At 48.5% G+C, this 25587-nt stretch overlaps 1 protein-coding gene across 13 annotated transcripts in view; it reads left to right on the top strand.

The window, feature by feature from the left end:
- LOC105493409 (cut like homeobox 2) overlaps window positions 1-25587 on the top strand; it is a 318739-nt gene that overhangs the window by 112220 nt on the left and 180932 nt on the right. The gene's annotated exons all lie outside the window — the stretch shown is intronic.

Genomic DNA, 25587 nt, shown 5'->3' with positions numbered 1-25587 from the left:
TGACTCATCATTCAAGCCTCTGCTCTGAAGTGACTGATGCCTCCAAGAAGCCCTCCCTGTCAAGCTGGGCCTTCTCCAGATTCTGACATTGCTCAGGCCTGCGTGACGGGCAGTGGACCCACCACTGCCTGGTGTCTGTACTGCTGTATGATCCCTCCTGTTAGATCATGAGGTCTTTAAAGGCCAGGCCTGGGCCTTTCATATCTCCATCTCCTCCTCTCTGACTAGTGGTGCCCAGAACTGTGTTTGGGACACAGATGGTGCTTAATTAGTACTCAATTATTGACTCACTGGTTTCCCATTGGGCGTGAGAAGCTTAACTGAGCAGCTTCATTGGTGCATCTCAACCTTTTAGGACCCCTAGACACCCACCCTGCCTTTTCGGGAGCCATCAGTAAAACCCTGCTTCTCCTCCTATTTGGAACATCTCTTTTGGTCTCTGCCTGGCCTTTGTCCATGACCTTCCCTGTCACTAGGCTGCCTTTTCCCAACTTTTTAGCTGATTAACTCCCAACTCAGATGTCACCTCTTCTGGAGAGCCTCCCCTGACCCCAGATCTCCACACTGGGTTTGTGGGGGGCTTCTCCTTGGGCTTCACTCTGCAGAAGCACATGTCACAGTGGGGGACATGCATATTTCCTCTCCTGTGCATCACTGAGGGCACCTCTGTGTCACATCTCCCTCATGCTCAGCTCTGGAGCCCAAGCATCCAGCTTGAAATTCCTGAATGCTTAAAGATGAATGAACGAATGCCCTTAACTTACCGCCGCTGTCCGTGGGTTGAGCTGTGCTTAAACCCCCTTTGTTGAAGGCAGCAGTTGAGGGTGAAATTGGTGGGGGGCCAGGGGCGCTTATCCAAGGATCTTTACCTGGAGGCCTGAGGATGGAAGACCGTGGGCCGGGCAGTAGCTCTTTCTCTTGTCACTGGGTCAGGCTGTGAGTGAGCTGGGGGTGGGCTCTCTGGTCGCACCTTTTTCCTGTCCCACCGTCTTCCACCTGGGATAGGCAGGGCAGAGGCTTCTGCTGGGAACTTGGGGAGGGCCCTGGAGGCAGCTTGGCCTCCATCTTCTTTCATCTCACCTCCTAGCCTCCAGGCTGAGTTTCTACTTTCCCAGGAAGTCTTCTGAGCCATAAGCGTTGATCTTTCTGATCCCTGCAACCCTCTTTCCTCGAGCTGTCAGGGCACAAGGACAGAAGGACCTGCACAGGATCTGTGATCTCGTATAATGCTTGTCCAGGCGTGGCTTGGCTTTCATGTGTTAACATGCAGGATTTCTTTACTCTGTCCAAACCCCCTCTATCCATGTGGGGTGAGCCCATGGCCCCAGCACCTTCTGAGGTTCACTCCTATAAGGAATGTATTCAGCTGCAAGTAACTGGACCAGTGCCTTAAGCTTCATTCATTTATTCATTGAAACAGGGTCTCACTCTGCCATCCAGGCCAATGACTGGAGTACAATGGCATGATCATAGCTCACTGTAGCCTCAAACTCTTGGGCTCAAGCAATCCTCCCACCTTAGCCTCCCAAGCAGCTTGGAATACAGGTATGCACCACCATGCCCAGCTAATTTTTTTACTATAAAGATGGGGGTCTCCCTATCTGTTGCCCAGGCTGGTCTTGAATTCCTAGCCTCAAGTCTTCTCCTGCCTCAACCTCCCAAAGTGCCTGGATTACAGGCTAGAGCCACCATGCCCGGCTATTCGTTTATTTATTTTGAGACTCCATCTCACTCTGTCACCCAGGCTGGAGTGCAGTGGTGTGATCTCGGCTCACTGCAGTCTCTGCCTCCCAGGTTCAAGCAATTCTCCTGCCTCAGCCTCCGAGTAGCTGGGATTACAGCCATGTGCCACCACACCCAGCTTTTTTTTTTTTTTTTTTTTTTTTTTTTTTGGTATTTTTAGTAGACACAGGGTTTCACCATATTGGCCAGGCTGGTCTGAAACTCCTGACCTTGTGATCCACCCACCTTGGCCTCCCAAAGTGCTGGGATTACAGGCATGAGCCACCATGCCCAGCCCCAGATTTATTTTTAAACAAACTTTGTATTTAGAGAAGTTTTAAGTTCACAGCAAAATTGAGCAGAGCATATAGAGAATTTCTATATATGCCTCGCCCCTACACAGCACACTCTCTGCCACCAGCAACACGCCCACCTGAGTGGGACATTTGTTGTAACTGATGAACCCACATTGACACCTCGTTATCACCCAGAGTCCACAGTTGACATTAGGCTTCACTCTTGGCGGCGTACATCCTATGGGTTTGGACAATGTATGATGACGTGGTTCTACCACTGTAGAATCATGCAGAAGAGTTTTCCTACCCTAAACATCCTCTTGCATTCCTCTTGCATTCCACCTACTTATCCCTCTTTCTCCCAACCTTCCTGGTACCCACTGCTCATTTTACTGCCTCCATAGTTTTGCCTTTTTCAGTATGTTGTAGAGTTGGAATTATACCATGTGTGATATGGTTTGGCTGTGTCCCCACCCAGTCTGTGATACTTCTGCACGGCAGCCCCAGGAAATGAGAACAGACGAGAGTGGGGAAATGGGTTGAAATAGCTTGTGGGTGGCCAATCTGTAGTGTTTGCCACAGGTAGATTCTGTTATTATCACATTTTACAGAAGAGCAAGCAAAGCAAGAGAGGGTTAGTAACGTGTGCAGTTGATCCGAGGAGACTAACGTGCGGGTGTCAGAGGTTAAATTCCAGCGTGGTCTAGCATGATCATCAGACTTTTGGCCCCAGAGTCAGACCCCATAGGTTTAAAGCGCAGCTTCCCTACTAATAATTCTGTGTGATCTTGATAGAGTTGATTCAGCTCCTGGGGCTTGGTTTCTCCTTCTGTAAGATGGGGATAATAATAGCTCTGGGGCCAGGTGCGGTGGCTGACACCTGTAATCCCAGCACCTTGAGAGGCTGAGGTGGGCAGATCGCTTAAGGTCAGGAGTTTGAGACCAACCTGGCCAACATGGTGAAACCCTGTCTGTACTAAAAATACAAAAAATTAGCTGGGCGTAGTGTCGTGCGCCTGTAATTCCAGATAATTGGGATGCTGAGGCAGGAGAATTGCTTGAACTTGGGAGGCGGCAGTTCCAGTGAGCTGAGATCATGCCATTGCACTCCAGCCTGGGTGACAGTGCGAGACTCTGTCTCAAAATAAATAATGAATGAGTGAATGAATGCATGCATGCATGCTCTGATCTCCAACATGAGATTTAGATGAGATGAACTGTGGAAAATTATTTTCGGAACTATTTTGGTAGATGCTAACAAAGCTGGAATTTGAACCAGTTCTATCTGATTCCTAGTCCTAGGAGTGTTTGGGGAGGGGAGAGGAAGTCCTAGCATTAATCTTGCTCCCCCAGCCAGGTGGCCCACTCAGAGCAATACAAAATAACCTGGGATTTATGTCCCCATGGTCAATTTTCACTACGTTTGTCCCCACTGCCCACCGGGCTCCCACTGTGCCCCTGTCTTTTCCCTAGTCCCTGCTCCAGGGGCCCCCTTTCCTTGGCACAGTTCCAAGCTGGGATTGAAGAGCCCTTTTCAAGTTCGTGGTTCCCACCCTCTCGTGCTCTGGGCTCCCAGGATCCAGCTCTCATAGGTTGGAGGCCCCCAGATTGCTCAATCGCACGGAGCAGGGTGTGATCACAGAGCCTGGCTTTGAGAGGAGACAGGATGAAAATGGACGGCAAGCCTGCTCAGAGCTGGGCACCTGCAAGGCTGTCATGAGGTCACCTAGCAGAGGAGGGAGAGGGCAAGGGAGGTGGCCTGGAGCAGATCTCTATGATGCCACAGCAAAGGTAGCAAAAGCCCAGGTAGACATGCCCGGGAAGGTGATGTGTCCAGCAGGGCTCAGCAAATGAGGCCTCTAGGGGGCCCAGGCTCCCAGACACGGGGGCTGACTTGTCACGGAGGTTTCCCATCCAGGCACCCCGTCGTTGGCGCGGCTCTAGAAATACTGCTTCCAATACAGTGCTGCAGCCACTACGGGAGACAGTATTACAATTTCTCAAACACTTAAAACTAGAACCATTTGATCCAGTGGTTTTGCTTCTTGCTACACACCCTAAAAGGTGGAAAGCAGGGACTCAGCCACGCTCACAGCAGCATTTTTCACAAGAGCCAAAGAGTATAACCCAGGTTGCCATCAGTGGGTAAACAGATAAATAAAATGTAGTCCATCCATACAGTGGAATACTATACAGCCTTAAGCAGGAAGGAAATTCTGACCCGGCCACAACATGGATGAACCTTGAAGACATCATGCTAAGTGAAAGAAACCAGACCCAAAGGGACAAATACTGTATGATTCCACTTATAGGAGGTCCCTAGAGTAGTCACATCCACAGACAGCAAGTAGAATGGTGGGCGTCTGGGGCAGGTGGTGGGGAAGAATGGGGAGTTCGTGTTTGATGGGTATAGGATTTCAGTTTGGGAAGGTGAAAAAGTTCTGGATAGTGGTGATGTTGCACAATTATGTGAATGTATTTAATGCCACAGAACTGTACACTTTAAAATGGTTAAAACTGTAAATTTTATGTTATGTATATTTTACAATTTAAAAAATTGCTTTCATTATTACCACAGCTACTGCTGCTACTACTATTAATACTAGCTATGTTACTGCCACCACTAAGTAATGCTGCACTGCATACGTGACACAAAGTATCTCCTGTAATTCCTCTAATAATCCTGAAGAAGTAGATATTATTAAGAAGTAGGTAAGGGGCTGGGCCCGGTGGCTCACACCTGTAATCCCAGCACTCTGGGAGGCTGAGGCCAGATGACTGCTTGAGCCCATGAGTTCGAGACTAGCCTCGGCAATACAGTGAGACCCCTTCTCTAAAAAAATTTTTTTAAATTAGCCAGGTATGGGGGTGCATACCTGTAGTCTCAGCTACTCAGGAGGCTGAGGGAGGAGGATTGCTTGAGCCCAGGAATTTGAGGCTGCAGTGAGCTATGATTGCACCACTGCACTCCAGCCTGGGCGACAGAGCGAGACCCTGCCTCTAAGGGTGGAAAAAAAAGTAGTAGTAGGTCAAGACACTTACCTACACAAACTTAATAGTATTGTGGTTCAGAGAGGCTAAATCATTTCTCCAAAGTCACACAGCCAGCAGCAAGTGGCCAAACTGGGCCTTACCCACAGGGTGTCTGGGTCTAAGACCCAATCTTCAACCACATCAACCTAGCTAAGCTTGTCCAACCTGTGGCCTAGGACAGCTCTGAATGTGGCCCAACACAAACTTGTAAACTTTCTTAAAACATCATGAGTTTTGTGGGATTTTAAGCTTATTGGCTATCGTTAGTGTATTTTATGTGTAGCCCAAGGCAATTCTTCTTCTTCCAATATGGCCCAGGGAAGCCAAAAGATTGGACACCCCTACCCTAGACCATCCTAGAATGACTGAGGCAGGGTTTTCAACCTTGACATTTGGGCTGGATAGTCTGCTGTGGGGGGTTGCCTGTACATTGTGGGGTGTTCAGTAGCATCCCTGCCTCTCCCCACTAGATGCCAGTAGCACACCGCCCCCCACAATCCCAAAGTGAAACGACCAAAAATGTCTCCAGATGTTACCAAATGTCCCCTGGGGGGCAAAATCACCCCTGGTTGAAAACCCCTGCTTTAACGGGGGCTTCCTGGCAGTTCAGAGGATATCGGACAGTCATTGGTGTTTTAAAGCCACACCAATCCATAGAAATCAATCAGCTTGTGCAAAAGAGGTCATTTGGGGGCAGGGGCGGAGCACAAATGCTTTCTTTACCTGTTGAAAGTTGTTTTTTCGCTGGAGTGCACCATCTCTTCCCACCCTCTCTCCCTTAAAACGCCAAGACATTTTCAATTTCCATTTTGGCCTGGGCTAGGCACACCCTTGCTTGTAGCCTGAACAGTTTTTCATTTGGAAATGGGTTTATTTTGCTACAAAAAGGCCTTGCTCAGGTCTGGGTAAATGCAGTCTGCACACACAGTGGAATTGTAGCCTTTTAGTTAAAGATGTCCAGGACATCTGGGCAGTGACTTTGTTGGATGAATAAAACCAGGAGTAGTACATGATCATTTTGAGAAAATGTATGTCAGCTGACACATAGAGAAAAACCTGGAAGGATGCAGACCAAAGGTTTTGCCCACTGCTGCATTCCCAGCGCCCTGGCACATAGTAGGTGCTTGCTTCATTAGTATTTGTCGACAGCTAAATGCAAAGTGGCAAGACAGGGCAGTCAGCTTTCTCTTTGTGTGTTTCTCCATCATTTGAATGTTTTAGAATGAGCATATATTAACTTGGTGAGTTAAAAAAAAATTTAATCTTCCTCCCCCTCACCAAAAAAAGGGGGGAAAAAAAGAGAGAATCATGCCTTGAACTTGCCTAGCTTGTCCTTCCACAGAGCTCCAAACACACATGCCCCTCTTGCCAAAGCCACGCAAAGAAACGAGGCTGGTGTTTTACGATCCTTGTTCAGCTGTGCGTGGATAACATGGGGCTCCTGGAGAAAGCTGGTTCTTTATTTCTCTTGCTTTGGTTTTTCCCCCTTGGGCTTTTGGAGGGGAGGAAAAACAACAACAGATGAGTGGGTGTGGACAGGAAGGCGGTTAGGGAAGGGAGTAAGGAGCCCAAAAGCTTACATCTTGCTTCTGCCCCGGGCAGGAGGCAGAAGGCTGGACCAAATAACCTCTTCATGAGCAACTAGCGCCTATTTCTGTGGCTTCCTCTTTCTGTAGCTTCAGGATCCTTCCAGAGCTGCCCAAGAGCTGGGAAAAGCCCTGGGGGCTGGGAGGGGTGGGGTGTGTGGAGGCCAGGGAGGAAAATTAGAAATTAGCATCTTTCAGGGAGCAGGTTTCTGGACCACAAGGACGAGAGGTCACCTCGTGTTTTATTTGGTTATTATTTTGCAGCAATGGTGGGAGGGGGAAGGAAACCCCCCCACCAGCCTCCTGATTCCCAACAATTCCAAAGGCCTTTGAGTTTGTACAGTTGCATCTCAAACGTTTTAAAGTTTACAACTGACCTGATTCCTAGAAAAAGATAAACACCCTTCCTATGTTTGGAGTCATATGTAATTTTTATCTCTTGACCTTTAAATGTAAGCAGCAGTAAAATGAAGAACTATAGCAGTCATTTAACACTCCGGCTCTACTAACTGGTTCCTGCCTGAGAACCGTGGTTTTAAATTGGCTAATGCAGAATACTTGCAGAGCTAATAATAATTCAGATTATTCCTGTCAGCTATTCCGGTTTCATGGGTAATTTAGTAGTTGAATAAATTTTTAAAAAAATTCATTCGTTACCATGCGCTGTTATGAATCAGTAGATGGTTTACCATTGGCAGCAGTAACTGTAAGAAGATTTAAATTGCTACTGAAAAGGATTTGAGTGAAGGTAATGTTTTATAATGTTCTAAGCCATATGCACTACTTTCAGGCCTCATCAGTTTTACATTGATTCCTAGTGAAGTGTTTAATTGCATCATGAATGCAATATAATTCAGTTCTTTCTGCTAATATGGTATATATCTCAAAGTGATATACAGCACTGACAGGGAGAATTCTCAGTTTCGTCTGGTTTTGGGAGGGCAGCGAGAATTGGGCGCCTACTGAATGCGTGGAGGGCAGACGGCAGAGGAAGACGACTGACGCTTGGCTCCATCCTGCCGAGACTTAGGGGCGGTGGACTGTGTCTGTCACCGGCTCTCAATGCTGAGGGCCAGCCAAAGAGGGATCTGGTGTTAATTGGCCTCTCCTAGGAAGGCAGGGAGATCTCTGTGTTGCCTGGGAGGCTCCTGAGGGCTGGCCAGGCTCGCTCCCGCCATCACAGTCTGATGGTTCGGGCACCTCTTTGGCTGTTTCCAAGCGATTACTGATGGTTGGGATTGCTGTTGCTGTTTATTCATTCAACGAGTATTTGTTGAGGACCTACTGTGCACCAAGGCCATCAGTGACCCAGGACATTGGCCCAGATCGCATCAGTCATTGATTTCCATAGAAATCTCACGTGCTCTGAAGCAAAGGTTTAAGAAAGGCTCAAGGCCAGTGCCATGGCTCACACCTGTAATCCCAGCACTTTGGGAGACTGAGGTGGGCGGATCACCTGAAGTCAGGAGTTTGAGACCAGCCTAGCCAACCCGGGGAAACTCTGTCTTTACAAAAATAAATTAGCTGGGCATGGTGGCATACATGACAGGCTGGGCCTTGGGGTTTCTATGCAAAATCACCCATTTTCAAAGAAAAATTAAAACATATACATGATGCAGGCCAAACTAAATATGACTGTGTGCATATTCTGCCCAAGGGCCACCTGTTTGCAATGTCTGTTATTGGGCCTGATTCTGCTGTGAAAGCAAAAACCATTTGCTCTCGGGGTCTGAAAAATATACGCATGTTAGAGGCGGTAGAACTGGCAACGCCTTGGCAGGCAGGGGTGCGGTGCTGCGGGAGCCTTGGACGTGTGTGGGGGACGGAGGAAGGAGGTGTTAGCTTCCATCTGGCAGTCAGGGACTGGGGACAAGCCGCTCTAGACGGGGCCTGCGAGGCCGCTTGCTGCATCTCCAGAAACATAAAGAAGGCACCTTGTGGGAAACAGAGCCAAAGATAGAAGAGACAGTGTGGCTTTGGGCTTGTAAACAGGAAAGGCAAGGTGTGATTTCTGCTGGTCAGGAACCTCGCTAAATGGTGGTGGAGATGGGGTGGCTACAGCTGGAGCAAACCTTTCTTTTTGGGTTTTTCTTTGAATCCCGAAAGCAACCCGAGGTTCAGGGCTATTCCCGCTGGGGATGGCCCCTGGATTCTAGTTTTAGAGGCATCTCTGGCTCACATCCTTCCAAACTGCAATGTATGAAAGCTTTTGGGCGCCTACTGAATGCATGGCATTCTTCCTGGCATTCATTCATTTATTCACTTATTTATTCATTCAACAAGCGTATTGTGAGCCAGGCGCTGTTCTAGGTGCTAGGGATATAGTGGCGACCATGACAGATTTACAGTCACACATCGCTTGACAACCGGGATGCATCCTGAGAAATGCATTGTTAGTCAGTTTCATTGCTGTGTGAACATCACAGAGTGTTCTTACACAAACCTAGACAGTAGAGCCTGCTACACACCTGGACTGTTGCTCCTAGGCCACAAACCTGAACAGCATGTGACTGCACTGAATACTCTAGGCACTTGTAACTTGTGGTAAGGATTTGAGTATCTAAACATCTCTAAACGTACAAAAGGTGCAATGAAAATATGGTACTAGAGTCTTACACAATGGGACCACCATTGTATATCTATCCATCACTGACCAAAATGTCATTATGTGGTACATGACTATACCTGCCCTCTTGGAGCCTCTATTCTATTGGAGACAGACCATAAGCAAATATATAGTTAAAAACACAAATTGGCATCACTTACTACCGATGGCCTCACCCCAGGAATATATCTCAGTGTATTCATTTGCTAGGTCTGCCATGACCAAGTGCCACACCTGGGTGGCTCACACAACAAGGATTTGTCTTCTCATGGTTCTGGAGACCAGCAGTCCAAAATCAAGATGTTGGTCAGCAGCGGCGGCTTCTTCTAAAGCCTCTCTCCTTGGCTTGTAGATGACCATCTTCACATTCGTTTCTTCTGTGTTTCCGGGCCCCAAGTTCCCCCTTTTTATAAAGACACCAATGATATTGGATCGAGGACCATACAAATGAGCTCATCTTAGCTTTATTACCTTAGTAAAAGACCCTGTCTCCAAATAAGGTCACATCCTGAGTCCTGGAGGTTAGGACTTCACCCATATGGATTTGTGGCGACACAGTTCTGCTCTTAGCACCCCACAGAGAAAGCCAGCCTGTGTGACTGCAGCAGGCTCCTTGGGGCTCTCAGTGAAGTGGACAAGAAAACAGCGCCACATGTCGTGTAACTGGAATATACTTTCTGTTAAGTCCCATGAATGATGCAAAAGTCAGATGTGCCTGACGTGTGCATCCCTCCTGGAGCGGGACCTTCAGATCTGAGTTCACGTGTTTGCGGCAATCTGATTGTCATGCAGTCCACCAGGCAGGAGCCCAGGCCACGGGGCTCCTGCCTCAGCCTGGCGCCACAGTGTAATCAGAGCCTTCTTTTCCTCCTCACTCTCGAGGAGGGCCAGCCGGGCCACCTTTTTGATCATTGTAACCTTGACGTGGAAGAATAATTTATCCATGCCCCCAGACGAGGAAATTGCAAAATATTATTTATGAAGGCGAGTTGACGCGTCGTAATTCTGGCCCTGCATTTCTGGATGTGTCTGGCCAAGACGGGGAGATACGGTTGATGTTTGATAATAAAATGGAATGTCGTGCCTGGGAGATTGAACTGTGTGGGAATCAGAGAGGCAGGGGTCTTGCAAGAGAGACTCCAGGGAAGGAACTGTTCCAGAAACTGACCTGAAGTGTTCTTCTGTGAACTCCTGGGTCAGAAGTGGTAGAACAAAAGTCTCCATGAAAAAGCAGGGAAGCCAGAGTTGGTGGGGATGTTGGACATCAGTTTGGGGAGGGCAGAGATGTGAGGACCTTCCTTTGGGGATGGCAGCCTTGCTTTGGGGCACTTGGGCAGTTGTGTAGCACAGTGGTTGTGAGTCCTGGGTCTGTCATTGCTGCTGTGGTAGGTGCTATGGGGCAAGTCAGGTAACATTTACAAATCTCAGTTTGTTCATCTGTATGATGGGAATAAGAGCATATCTACCTTAAGGATTGCCTCCGGGTTAACACGCGATAATACAGGTAAGACATAATTGGTCAGTGGGCCTGACTTCAATTAAGTTGAGTGATGAAAGATGCAGCTCTGGAGCTGACAACCTGGCCTGGCGTCCCAGCTCTGTTCCTTACTGACTGTGTGACTTTGAGCAAGTCACTTCACCTCTCTGAGCCTCCATTTTCCTCATCCGTCAAATGGGTACAAAAAGGGTCCCTAGTTCATACAGTAGTCTTGAGGATTGAATGAATTAATGGAAAAAAAGAGTTTAAAACAGTGCTTGTCTCATAGTAAATGCTCAACAAATGTTGGCCATTAATATTACTTCCTGGGCCACGATTCTTAGTGCTCTTTCTTTGAAAAGTTTGCCTTGGATTTACAGGCAGCTTGTCCCATTGCCGATGCCATCAAACAACATGCTTACTTTAAAAATCCGAACAGATTTACACTCCCAATGAAAATTGCAAAATTTTGCAAAATTTCCATTGGGAAAATTCCTCTGAGCATTGGAAAGTTTCTCCCCTGGTGACGAGGTTTCTCCCATATGTTCCCAGGGAAACCACCCTAGCCTCTGTCCACTGCAGAGGAATGGCAGACCCCAACAGCTCTGACCACCCGATTCACTAAACCGCACACACCAACTCCTGAAAATGCCACCACACGCTCTCGGGCACCAGCCAGAAAGTTCAGCCTGGCAAGTGTTTTGCAACCTCTCAGCATTTTGTGGTTCTACCGAATTAGCATTTGGTATTGAATTAGTATTCATTTTCTCTAATATGATATAAAAGTATAATCACATTAGTGACTTTTATGGCACATTAGATTGTACATTTGGAACACGTCCCCGCCTGAAAGAGCTTAAAAATTAAAAAAAAAAATAAAATAAAAACCAGCCAACAATAATAACAAGCAAACCCCGCTCACAAGCCCTGGCTTTTCCAGCTGGACTGCAGCAACCTGGATAGAAAATTCTCTGCTCTCTGCCTCCTGGTCCCTACAGACAAAGAATTTTCATTCCACCGCCCTGATTTGTGAAGCATTGAATTTAAGACTTTAATAGTCGTTCCAAATGAATGTTTCTTTAATCCTGGGGCAGAAACGTAGGCTGTGGTTGAGATGTAATTAATAGCACTAATTACTCTTCCCTTGCTCTGTATCCTTTCCTGCCCTCATCCCTGCTTCCCAAGAAACCTGATGGAAGCACCAGGAATGTTCCCCTTTTGCTCTAAGATGTTCCCCTTTTCGTCCTGCCCTCATCCCTGTTCCCCAAGAAATCAGTTAGCAGGCTACCCCCATTCTAAACTCCTTTTTTTGGAATATTTTCTCTTTCTCCTGGTGGTTCCTCCAGTTCTGGGACTCCTGGGCTTTCCAGAATGTTCGATTTTCTAGAACCTATTTTTCAGCCATCCTGGTGACACAGCCAGTCATGAAGGTGATGCTCTAAAGAAGCAACAGTCCATCACCTGACCCCTAGCATCTTTCTCTGCAGTGACAGCCTCACTGATGCACTGGTCCAAACATGAGAAAGACTCCTGAAGGTCCCTGCCATCAGATGCCCAAAGCCGAGGGACCCCATTCAGCAGCCCTGGCAAGCCCAAAGCACCACCTCAGCAAACCATTTTCCACTACAAAAAGTAAAGGAAGCCGAGTGTGGTGGCTCATGCCTGTAATCCCAGCACTTTGGGAGGCTGAGGCAGGTGGATCACTTGAGATCAGGAGTTTGAGACCAGCCTGGCCAACATGGTGAGACCCCATCTCTACTAAAAATACGAAATTAGCCGGGTGTGGTAGTGCATGCCTGTAATCCCAGCTACTTGGGGGACTGAGGCCGGAGAATTGCTTGAATCCGGGAGATGGGGACTGCAGTGAGCCGAGATTGTGCCACTGCACTCCAGCCTGGGCAATAAGAGCAAAACTTCGCCTCAAAAAAAAACAAAAACAAACACAAACAAACAAAAATCAGGAGTAAAATACTTTGTACATATTATGAAAGAAAACAAGCTGATCAAGGGGGCTACACTGATTTATTTGCACCCTGCTTCATTCCCAAATAGTTGGAGGTGGGTAGAATTGCCCAGTATCAGAACAGACTTTGAGGGAGGCTGCATTTTGCATGCTAACTCTGAGAATTCACTGGCGGCTTCCTGGAGCTCTGCGTTGACAAGGATTCTTAGACTGCATTCTAGATCAGCAAAAGAGAGCCTCATTCAATCTATAAACATTTTGGAGCACTTACTATGTGCCAGGCCTTAGTCGGGAGAGGCTGGTAATAGATACTAAAAGACCAGCTCATGCAAAACTCAAGCACAGGCTAGAGCTGGCATCTTATCTGAATGCATTGAGAAGCTATGGAAGGATTTTCTGTGGGGAAGTGCTAGGATCTGGTTTATGTTTCAAAGATTACAGCTTTAAAAAAAATCACTCTAGGTTGTGTGTAGAGAATCAATGGAAAGGAGGAAGGAAGAGATGCCAGAAGACCAGGTTCAAGGTTATTGCAGGTGAGGATGGGTGATGGATAAGAATTGATTTGATTTGGGCTTTACTTGAGAGGTCCAGTTGACCAAATTCATCGATGGTTTGGATTGCAGCATAGGAGTTGGTGATCCATTAGTGTCTACCATGGACATGGGAGGTGGCAGTGACCACGCACGTGCTACATATTTGTTATCTCTGCCTCATAAGTCATTCTTAGGTTGATGAGAGGGAGTGAGGAAGATGAAGGATCACTTAGGGATAGTAGTTTATGGCTTTAGCAACAGCTACAGATATTCCAGGAGATGTATTTGAAGAAGAATGTTCACTGGCCATTCTTGCAGACATTAAGCAAAGACATGCATTAGCACAACATCCATGAGACCATAGGAATTCCACGTTGTCTCCACCTGAAATTGTCCAGGAATCAGTAAAGCAACTGGGACCCTCAGAAGATGTAAAAATTAAACCAAATCCCTAGAGAGATGTGCGAAGGACCAATGTGATTCCAGAGACGCAGTCAGGAAGGTTCAACGAAAAGAGGCAAGGCAGGCGGCCAACGATGGAACAGATAATAGAAAAACAGTTTTCAATTATGTCAGGTGAAAACAGAGGATTAGGGACAGTCTCCTTCCCCCTCTTTTCCTCACCTCACAAACAGGAAGGACCTGGTAAGGATGGGTAGGGGGCGGGGAGCAAATAGCAAATGACCTCCTGGAAGCACCTTTGATTTTTTGTTGTTGTTTTCTGTCAATCCCCATCTTTAAGAAGATTGAGCTCAAGTGTGGTGGCTCATGCCTATAATCCCAGCACTTTGGGAGGCCAAAGTGGGAGGATCTGTTGAAGCCAGGAGTTCGAGGTCAGCCTGGGCAACAAAGTGAGACCCAGTCTCTACCAAAAAAAAAAAAAAATTAATTAATTTTTGTAAAAAAAAAAAAAAAAGCTCAGCCATGATCAGACACTTGGAGAAAGTATGCCATTGTGTGAGTGGGCAGTGCGAAGACAGCCTGGACTTGGGAAGGGAATGGGACTCTGGGGAGGAACAGCTGTTTTGAAAGCTGGGAGCATCTGCATGAAGATGGGTGACGGCAGCCTGGGGCCCCTGCATGTTTTACACAATTTAAAACAAACAAAAAAATCCCTTAGGAGAAGGGAAATTTTGTGAGATTATTATATTGAATAGGGCTATACATGTAATTATAACTTTCTACTTAAAGGAAAAAAAAAAAAAAGATATGAGGACAGTCTGTGATTTTTGGCCCGGTCAGCCTAGCTCCCCTTCCTGGGAAGAGTCTAGAAAAAAACCGTCAAATGGTGAGCCAGTCTCTGCCCTTGTACTCTTGGTTGTAACAGCAGCAGTGTGGCCTTGGGAACAACACTCAGCCACAGAAAAACTTATTTCCTTCATTGACAGGCTGGTCGTGAACACAGAGGGGCGCAGGAAATGGGAGCAAGGTGCCATCCCTCAGGCCTGGGAAGGGGCTGTGTGGACCCCCATTTCTCAAGCCCAGCTGGTGTTCTGATCCCTCATCCCACTCAGACAGGTGTTGACAGTACCCACCTGAGAGCCCAACGCAGCTTCTCCTGCCAGGGTTTTTTGGTTTTTTGTTTTTGTGTGTGGTGTTTTTTGTTTTTTTTTTTTGTTTTTTTTTTGAGACAACGTCTTGCTGTGTTGCCCAGGCTGGAGTGCAGTGGCACGATCGTAGCTCGCTGCAGCCCCGACCACCTGGGCTCAAGCGATCCCGCCTACTTCAACCTTCAAAGGTAACTGAGATTACAGCTGTGCGCCACCATGCCCACCTGTTTTTTTTTCTAGAGTAGGGGGGTCTCACTATGTTACCCAGACTGGTCTTGACCTCCTGACCCCAAGCACTGCTCCTGCCTTGTCCTCCCAAAGTGCTGGGATTGCAGGTGTGAGCTACTGGGCCTGGCCACCCGCAAGGATTTTAGAAATACTTCCCAAGGATTCTGAAGCCGGATCAGTTTGAGAACATTTTGGGTAGCTCGTTTAAAAATATTAGTTTTTAAAGATGCATTATTTCATCAGCAACTGATCAAGATATTAAAAATGATTTCAGAATAAACAATGAGTCTCCTGAACTTCCAGCCCCCTTCTGGCTATTCACATACTTCTTATTTGTTTTCTCAGGACATTTTGACCCATAGGCAAGCATGGAAGTGCAGCCCTGTTTAAAAACAGAAAAGGAGGCTGGGTGCGGTGGCTCACGCCTATAATCCCAACACTTTGAAAGGCCAAGGCGGGCGGATCACCTGAGGTCAGGAGTTTGAGACCAGCCTAGCCAACATGATGAAACCCTGTCTCTACTAAAAATACAAATATTAGCCGAGCAGGGTGGTGCACACCTGTAATCTCAGCTTCTCTGGAGGCTGAGGCAGGAGAATCGCTTGAACCCGAGAGGCAGAGGTTGCAGTGAGCCGAGATCGTACCACTGCACTCCAGCCTGAGCTACAAAGTGAGACTCTGTCTAAAAACAAAACAAATCAACAACTACAAAAAAACAGAAAAGGAGTTAGGGGATGATTCCTTCTTCAGTATTCATTGAGCTCCTATTGGGTGCTGGGCGCTGGGAATACAGCAATGAACAGAAGAATGTCTCCTGGGACAGGCAGCCTAGGACGGGACTAGGGGGACATTTGCTAAGCATGTCAACGAGTTGTGATAGAAGAATCACAGATTGTGGTTCTGCAAAGAAACAGCATGCCATGGTGTGGAGAGTTATTAAATTGACCCCCTAAGGCTGAGGAATCAGACCAGTCAGAAGTAGGTGTGTCTGGCCTGTGTGTGCAAGGTGTGTGTCAGAGTGTGTATGGGCAGGCATGTATGTGCAGGCATCTGGGTGTGTTCAGGACGTGTGTGTAGTGCAGGGTGTGTGTGAGTGTGTCTGAGCCTTCATCTCTGCCTGTGTGCCAGCATGTGCACACGTGTGTGGTGTGTCAGGGAGGGCTCCTCCTGGTCCGAGAACTCACGTGACCCAGTACAGAGGGGGTGCGAGATGTGGGCAGGGAGCAGGGTGGCACTTGGCTGTGGAGGTCTCCTTGGCCACACAGAGGGGCCTGGGTTTTTGTCTCCATGCCCAGGGAGCCAATGGAGGGCTATGCAGAGGAGTGACGCAGTCCAGTGGCATTTTCAGGGGATTCCTCTGGAACAGCATCGTGGGGGGAGGTGGGTGGCCTGGAGGAGGAGGCTTAGTGACAGAAGATGGCTTGGACTTGGCCTTAGGAGTGGGGCTGCTGGGGCTTGCGGTGATGATGTAATGCGGCGGGATGGAATGAATGAAGATGCTTCCTGGGCTCCTGGCCTGAGCAGCTGGGTGGACTCTGCGCCGCTTCCTGCCATGGGGAAGATGCTGGGAGGAATAGTGGGAGCAGGTGGGACGTGAGAGTGCAGAGTTCCCTTTTGGCCATGGGTTTGAAACCTGAAATGCCCATGGTCTCCCAGAGGGGATATCAGGTCCGCAGTGGGTGGGTGGTGGAGCTCAGAGTCCTGGGGGCTGCAGATGAGCCTGGGCTCGACCACAGACAGATGGGGCAGGCGGTGTCTCCTTGGCTTAAAGCCAGACCCTTGCCTGGCTGCCCTGGTCTCTGAGCCAGAGCCCTGGATCACCGGAAGGGTACTTAAGCATGGCCACTTTTTTCCCCATCAGCTGTCTCAGCACAGCCCCTGGGCTCTGATGGGCGACACCCATTAAAAGGATGCCCCCTCTGGGGACTCAGCCCAAAATGAACCAGAACCACAGCAGCAGGCTCGGTGGGACTGGGGGATCATGAGGTTGCCTTCCCCAGCATCAAGGCCCCAGAACACTGGGTCACCTCCCTGGGGGGCTGGGGACCAGCTTCCCAGAGTCTGGTTCATGTCATGCTTATCTCAGAAAATAAGGACACACGTTCTTACTGAAACACTCTCTTGCGTGCCTCGGTTGACAGTAATCCTGATAGCTAATGTTGAGCATTTTACTGTGTGTCCGCCCTGACTACCTATTGGCTCACAACAACCCCAAGAGGAAAGTTCTACAATTATTCCCATTGTACAGATGAGGAAACTGAGGTTCAGCAAAATAGTAGTTGCACAGCAGTATGGTGTAGACAAGACTGAAACAGGGCAGTTCAACTGCAAAACCCATTCTCTTAGCTCTCACACTCTATGCTGAGTGTTGCTAGATGCCATTTTTTTTTTTTCCTTGAGACAGTCTCACTCTGTCACCCAGGCTGGAATGCAGTGGCACGATCACAGCTTCCTGCAGCCTCAACCTTCCAGGCTCAAGCGATCCTCCCACCTCAGCCTCCTGAGTAGTGGTACTACAGGCATGCACCAACATACCCAGCTGATTTTTCTATTTTTTTGTAGAGACAGGATCTCCCTATGTTGCCCAAGCTGGTCTCAAACTCCTGGGCTCAAGCAGTCCTCCTGCCTTGGCCTCCCAAAGCACTGGGATTACAGGCGTGAGCCACCGCACCTGGCCAGGATGTCATTTCTTAAAGTCACATCTACCCTTCAGCAGGGGTTACTGTTAGGCCCATTTTACAGAGGGGGAAAGCTGAGCCCCAGAGAGAGAAAATGCTTTGCTTAGAGTCACACCACTAGTAAGCAGCAGTACCGGGCCTGGTGTGAAGCCCTGAACTCTCTTTCAGAGGTGAGACCTGCCCCTGGCCACCAGCCCCTCCCTCCCTCCACTGGAATTGAAAGTCTCTGTTTCCCTATCCCAGCCCAAAGCATTCCAGTGACTGCCACGGGTGGGAGCTGGGGCTTCATCCTTAGAGCTGTGGGCTCCTCAGAGCTCTGGGGCCAGCGGTGGTGAGATCCTGTTGCAAGAGAAGCAGGCTTATCACTGGAGCCTGTGCATGGAGCCCTGGTGGGTGGGCTAAAGCCCATGTTGGATTGGAGCTGTATTAAAGCCCCACTGCTGGGATGTGCAGCCTTGGCCCACTTTGGGGGCTTGGGCCACCCTGTCCAGGAAGAACCCAATGGCTCACTGGGACAGCTCTCTCCATCAGAGCGATGATGGGACAGTGCTGAACAGCTCACAAGCAGAGGAAGCTCTGTGGGTGATTGACGACTTGTTTTAGCAAGTGCGTGTATGTTTCTTGAACCCATAATTGGAAACTCACACCCTAATTTAGACACCTACCTACTGAAGCTTCCAGAAGACCTTGCTTGATTAGCAGAGAGATGAAGAGCATAGAATTTGGGGTAAGGGCCAGGCATGGTGGCTCACGCCTGTAATCCCAGCACTTTGGGAGGCTGAGGTGGGCAGATCACCTGAGGTCAGGAGTTCGATACTAGCCTGGCCAACATGGTGAAACCCCATCTCTAATAAAAATACAAAAACTAGCCAGGCATGATGGCAGGTGCCTGTAACCCCAGCTGCTCGGGAGGCTGAGGCAGGAGAATCGCTTGAACCCAGGAGGCTGAGTTTGCAGTGAACCGAGATCTTACCACTGTATGCCAGCCTGGGCGACAGAGCGAGACACTGTCTCAAAAAAAAAAAAAAAAGAATTTGGGGTCAGGCTGCTGAATTCGAATCCCAGCTCTACTGCCAACTGGCTGCCTGACCTTGAACTTGACCGCTCCTAACCGCTTCATGCCTTAGTTTCCCCACCTCATAGAATTGTTGTAAGAAGCAAACAAATGCTTAGAACTATATCTGGCATATAGTACTCACCCGGTGGGTGTTAGTTAAGTATTATTGATGGCATTGCTGTCTAAAATAGGTTTTTCTGCAAATGGCCAGATAGTAAATATGTTCTGCTTTACAGGCCGCATGGTCTCTGTTGCAATGACTGAACTCTACCGTTGTAACCGAAGAGCAACCGTGGACAGTACATGAATGAATAGATGTGGTTGTGCTCCAATAAAACTTTGCTGTGACTTATATATGAGCCTGGGGGAGAAAAGTCCTTTTACCTGTGGGAGGATGTAACCCTAGGGCTGTCAGCAGCCATTGTCCCTCCATTCCTGGAGGAAGCCAGCCATGGTGGGAGAGAAGAAGGACAGCTCACAAAGGGGTCAGATCCAACAGAAAGAGATCAAACCCCGCCAAGGTTGTTTGAACTGCTGGATCCAGCCATACCTGAAACTACCTCGTCACTATTCAGATATATAAGCAACAGTTTCCTTTCTTAAGCCATTTTGCGTTAGGCTGCTGCTGCTTGCAACTTGAAGAGTGCCAAATAATACAGGACTCTTCTCCCTCTTCATGCCCCTGAATCCAGCCAGGAGGAGTCACTTGCTCACTTATTTCTGCTGACTCGCGCCCACCCATGCCTGCCAGGGGTCAAGTTACCCTGGAGCATTCCTTAGTCCCCAACATAGTACCGTGCCCCACACCTACTTTTCCTCTGGTAGTTTAAATCATTTCTCTTTTCTTTTCAAGGTCATATAACCTCGAGCAGGTGACTTTGTTTCCATGAACCTTAATCCCTTCATCTGTCAAATGGGGCTAATCATTGGACCTAGGGCATAGGGTGAGTTAAAAAGATTAAATGGATTAATATCTCTATAGCACTTAGAACAGTCCCTGGCATGTAGTAAGTACTGTCTAAGCATATGCTGTTATTGTAATACTACCTGGAAACTGAACTTACCAACTCTCTGGGGGTTTTCCTGCAAAATGAAGGGAATTGTCAGCTCCCTGAGGCAGAGGTTGGGTCTTCCCATATTCCCAGCACCCTCCCAGGCCTGGTATTGAGTGGACACTTGGTGTTTGTTGAGTAAGAGTTAGAACAAGGGCCGGACATGGTGGCTCACGCCTGTAATCCCAGGACTTTGGGAGGCTGAGGTGGGTGGATTACTTGAGGTCAGGAGTTTGAGACCAGCCTGGCCAACATGGTGAAACCCCGTCTCTACTAAAAATACAAAAATTAGCTGCGCGTGGTGGCACATGCTTGTAATCCCAGCTACTTGGGAGGCTGAGGCAGGAGAATCACTTGAATCCAGGAGGTGGAGTTTGCAGTGAGCAGAGATCGCACCACTGCACTCCAGCCTGGGCAACAGAGTGAGCGCCATCTCAAAAAAATAACAAGCAGAAGACAATAACAGAAAGTGAGCATGAGGTAGCCACACAAACTGGATCAACCCCCCAAGGTGTGCATAGTTAGAAGTCACACAATAATTGCTTTGGGAGTTTATGAAACCTTGAGACACAGAGGAATGTTAGGGGTCCCATAAGCAATTTGGGGATTTGAATGTTTTGGATTCACATCCTCAGTGCTAACAGTGTGGTCCACAGTGGAACTGAATTGCTCATTAGAAATGCAGAGACTTATCCCTGCCTGTACCCCCTGTAGCAGAATCTGCACTTTAACAAGATCTCCAGGTGACTTGCGTGAAAATTAAAGTTTCAGGGCCAGCTGTGGTGGGAGAGGAGGAGGACAGATCAGAGGGAAGCAGAGCCAAGAGACAGAAATCAAACCCCTGCAAATAGCGTTTGAAATGCTGGATCCAGCCATCCCTGAAGACAACACTCCACTGTTCAATTATATGAGCAATGGATTCCCTTTTTTTCTTAAGCTACTTTGTAGATGCTGTCAGCAGGGCCTCTGTGTCATAAGGGAGTAGGGGCTATTTATGGAGGTAAGGATGGGGTGGACGCTATGAGCCTATGTGCCATTTTATTAGGAAAACATTAGGTGTCTAGCTGTCTGGGTAGGGAAGAGATGCATCTTTCTGCCCCCTGAGAAAAGAGAAGCAGGAAGGTCGTGTAGGCCCATGGTGACCCACATGGCGGGAGGTCTTCAGAGCCAAACCAGAGTGACCTCATTGAGACAGTAGCCTCCAGAAGTTGTCAAACAGAGGTGAGCACAGAAGATGCAAGGGTTTGGTGGAGGGTGGACACAGACTGTTGTCTGTCTCTACCAAGATGGTCAGTGTTATTGTCTAAGGTGAGGAATTTGGGCCACATGCAGAGAACACGAACTTTAAAATCCACACAGAACTGGACTCAAATTCTGGTGCTGCTGCCACGTGCTCACTGTATGACCCTGGGCGAAGAAATATGTGTATCTGGGCCTCATTGTCCTTGTCTACAAAATGGGGGTAAAAATAGCACTGACCTCATTGGGATGTGGAGAGGGTTCATGCAGCAGTGACCAGAGCTGGTGGGTGAGAACCAGCTCTAAGCATCGCCTTCCAGCTCCATGTGGAGTGACATCACAGCAGGGCTTGAAATTGACCGTGGTGGGAAAATGTACACCATGGAAATGGTAAATATCAGAATTTGTCCTTTTTCTCCAGAGAGCTGATTGTTTAACATTTACCAGCATCCTACTGGTGAAATGCTAAGATGTATTTAAATTGCTATCCACAGTGTTTGGTGGTGGTGATTACTAATTATGATTATATTAAGCATGTTACTCTAATATTACTAATATGGAATGGTTTTCATGATTGGGCTTTCAGTGTGTCCACTTTGACTCTTTTTTTTTAATAGACTGGATCTCTCTGTGTCACCCAGGCTGGGGTGCAGTGGTGTGATCACGGCTCACTGCAGCCTCAACCTCCTGGGCTCAGGTGATCCTCCTGCCTCAGCCTCCTGAGTAGCTGGGACTATAGGTGTGCACTATCACACCTGACTAACTTTTTTCATTTTTTTGGTAAAGACAAAGTCTCACTATTGTTGCCCAGGCTGGTCTTGATCTTCTGGCCTCAAGTTATTCTCCTGCCTTAGCTTCCCAAAGCACTGGGATTACAGGCGTGAGCCACCACGCCCAGCCTGCGACATTTATTTTAACTGCTTGGAAGCCTTTTCTTCTAACCCTCTGGCTCCTAGCTCCATTCTGGAAAGCTGACATTATCAGTTAGCTGAGTTCTGAGTAGACAACATACTGTAGATGGTGATACCCAAACTAACATTTATTGAGCATGGACTAAGCACCAGGCGCTGGAAAAGCACTTCTTGTAGATACTCTCATTTAACCCACCCAACAACTCTGTGAGGTATGAACCCCGTGTTGTGAACACAACCCAGGGCTCAGAGAAGTTAAGTGACTTGCTCTGGTTTGCACAGCTGCTTGATGGAGGGGCCAGGCTTTGAGCCCTCGCATTTTGACTCTAGAGCCTGTGCTTTCATCTGGAGGATCTGCAGAGGCTAAATGTGGAAGGGGGCAGGTGTTTGGTTCCTGAGTGTGGACCCTCCTTGCTGGGAGGCTTGGGCGGGGGTAGTGGACACTGCCCAGGACCGAGAAGTCCTGACAGCATCATCTGCTTGGTGGACAGCAACCGTCCGACTTTCTGGGACGCGTGCCGGCCACATTCTGATTGGCGAGGGGATGTCTCTGTTGGAAGGGAATCTTGGCCACTTGCCCCTTGGCAGCAGGCTGCTGGCTGCCACGTGGAGTGCCGTTTGGAGGCGGTGGGAATTATTCGGCAACCTTGCCGGGATAGCTTGGAATGGATTGTGGCAGGGCAGGGCGGGGGCTCTGCCAGTCTCCCAGACAGGCTGGCAGGGAGAGCGAGAGCACCAGCGCTGTCACAAGAAGCTCACAGTCTCAGCTTCTGCACTGTCCTCCCGGCCCCTGTCTGTCTCTGTCTCTTGCTGTCCCGTGGCCTCTCTATCTGCCAGGAATGAGATGACAGGTGGTTTGGCACCAAGGGAAGCACCGTACCCTGTCCCTACAGGCCTTTGTTCCTTCACCCGCACTGAAGCTTGGGGGCTTTTACTTCTTCCACTGTTCCCTATTTCCATCAAGATAAAGTTCACACTCCTTGACGTGGCTCGAAAACCTCTTGTGATATGACCCCTGCCTCTCGGTTCTGTAGCTTCTGCCCCTAAGTAGACCATGGGCTTCTCGAGGGGAGGGCCTGTTTCATTCTCAACTTTCTATTTTTCTGTAATGCCTCCCCCAGAGCTCACTCAGAACAAGTGGGTGAACTTGAAAGGCAAGTGGGGGTGGCCCCCGTCCATGGTGGAGGGGACCAAGTCACTTCAGGATTTGCAGCCATCACCTGTGCTGCATCTTAAGGCAGATTTACCATGTGTCAGACGCAGTGCTAGGCTCTAAGTTTTTTCTGTTCCTATCTCATTTAATCCTCCTAACAATCCTATTGGGCTGGCCATGGGTTTTTTTTTTTTTTTTTTTTTTTTTTTTTTTTTTTTTTGTCTGTTTGTTTGTTTTTTCTTTTTTGAGATGGAGTCTTGCTCTTTTGCCCAGGCTGAAGTGCAATGGCGTGATCTCAGCTCACTGCAACCTCTGCTTCCTGAGTTCAAGCGATTCTCATGCCTCAGCCTTCTGAGTAGCTAGAATTACAGGTACACGCCACCACGTCCAGCTAATTTGTGTATTCTTGTAGAGATGGGGTTTCACCATGTTGGCCAGGCTGGTCTTGAACTCCTGACCTCAAGTTAACCACCCATCTCTGCCTCTCAAAGTGTTGGGATTACAGTTGTGAGCCACTGCGCCCAGGGTAGGCCCTGTTTTATCCCCATTTTACAGAGGAGGAAACCGAGGCACAGAGAGTTCAACTCTCTGGGCAGTAATAAGGGCAGTAATAAGGGCAGTAATAAGGGCACCTACTGTGAACTCTGTGGGCAGTAATAAGGGCAGTAATAAGGGCACCTACTGTGAACTCTCTGGGCAGTAATAAGGGCAGTAATAAGATTTGAACTCAAACCAATCCGGAGCCCTGCTGGCTGGAGTGAGGTCTTTCTAAACTACCCTGACAGATGTGCACCGTCTTAGCGCTGTTCCTCCCCCATCCATTTCCTGAGGCCTCATCAGACAGCAACCCAGTTTGCAGCTCCTCACATCACCCCAACTCTGCTGTGTTCACACGTCTTTGATGAATTAACCTGGGCAACACCAGCCCTGCCTGTCACACCGATAAAGGTAGAACCTTGGAGATCTCGGTTGCAGAAGATGTCATGAGCCCTTCTCTCTGCCTGTCGCCTGTCCCCTGTCCCCTGCAGATTCCAGGGCTGCTCAGATGTTTTGGAGAAGAGCTGGAATGATCCTTATTGGTCTGATGGGTGGGTGTTTGGAAACAAGGAGAGACGCACTAAGTTGGTTCCTTCCAAGCAGGACCTCCCACCACACCAGAACCTCATCCCGTCAGTTGAGGGTGGCCCATGTGGCTCAGCATGCTGGAGACTGATTGTTTCCACGTTCCCCAGCTCTGCCTGACAACAGGGCGACATTCCTGTGCCATCGCAGGGGAGAGTCTCATTGTGTTAGCGACTCCCCATCAAACTGTGTCATATTGGGATTGTATTGTATTCATAGTTGTTTCCACTAATGTGATATGAAAGTTACTAATCGGAGCAGACTCCTGCATTGTATTAGGGAAAACAAATATTAATATGAGTCGATGGAAGTAGCTAATAAGAAATGCAAGTTGCTAATAGGACATGATGGATCCGTGGGAGGAATTTGGGTCGGGTGCTTGAACTTTTCTGGAATGCTCAGCGGGGTGGGGGTTGCAGGATGGCAGGAACTCTATGTTATAGTCGCTCAGAGTATGAGGGCCCATATCAGAGCACCCTCCCCGCCCACCGTCATCACTACCCCTCCAACTCACCTCTGTCCTGCACTGAATGTCATCCCCCAAAATTCGTGTCCACCTAGAACCTCAGGGTATGACCTTATTTAGAAGCAGGGTCTCTGCAGGTGAAATCAGTTAAGATGAGGCCATACTAGAGTAGGCCTCTCTAGTCCACCATTAGGGTGGGCCCTAAATCTAATGACTGATGTACTTGTCAAAAGGCCACGTGAAGACAGGGACACTCAGGGAGAAAGTCATGTGATGACAGAGGCAGGGATGGGAGCGATGCCACAAGCCCGGCGACACCAAGGATGGCCGTGACCACCAGGAGCTGGAGGTGGTGAGGAAGGGCCCGCCCCTGGAACCTGCAGAGTGAGTGCAGCTCTGACAGCCCACACCTTGATTTCAGACTTCCAGCCTCCAGAAGCGGGAGAGAAGACGTTCCTGTTGTTTTAAAACCCCCTAGTTGGTGGTAATTCATCACAGCGTCCATAGGAACAGAACCCTCTTTCCCCACCATGCCCCAGAAAAGCAGGGATGGCCACAACCATACTCGTTTTATTCAAAGATAGCCAGTCGGATGAGGGACATTCTTCCACCCCCAGCGGGTCAGCCTGGCTGTCTAACCAGCCCTGAGAATGGAGGGCTGGCTCTCTCCCCGACTTTGTTCTTTTAAAGAGGAAAAGCCTCCTCAGTGGCAGGGCGGTTGGCATATGGGCTCCACAGCCTGCTTCACGTCACGTTAATATGTGATTAAAGGGGTCTTAAAACGCCCATTAGTCCCCCTCTGGTATCTAATAGCGCTTTTGGATTTAGAACAGAATATTATTTACTCATTAGCTGATAATAGACCCTGAGTACACGCCGTATGTATTGGGACAATTATTAGAGTCGATTACACACA

Source organism: Macaca nemestrina, chromosome 10 (assembly GCF_043159975.1).
Source record: "Macaca nemestrina isolate mMacNem1 chromosome 10, mMacNem.hap1, whole genome shotgun sequence".
Classification (NCBI taxonomy): Eukaryota; Metazoa; Chordata; class Mammalia; order Primates; family Cercopithecidae; genus Macaca; species Macaca nemestrina.
The sequence above is the reverse complement of the archived record's forward strand: the minus strand, read 5'-3'. Positions and strand labels throughout refer to the sequence as shown.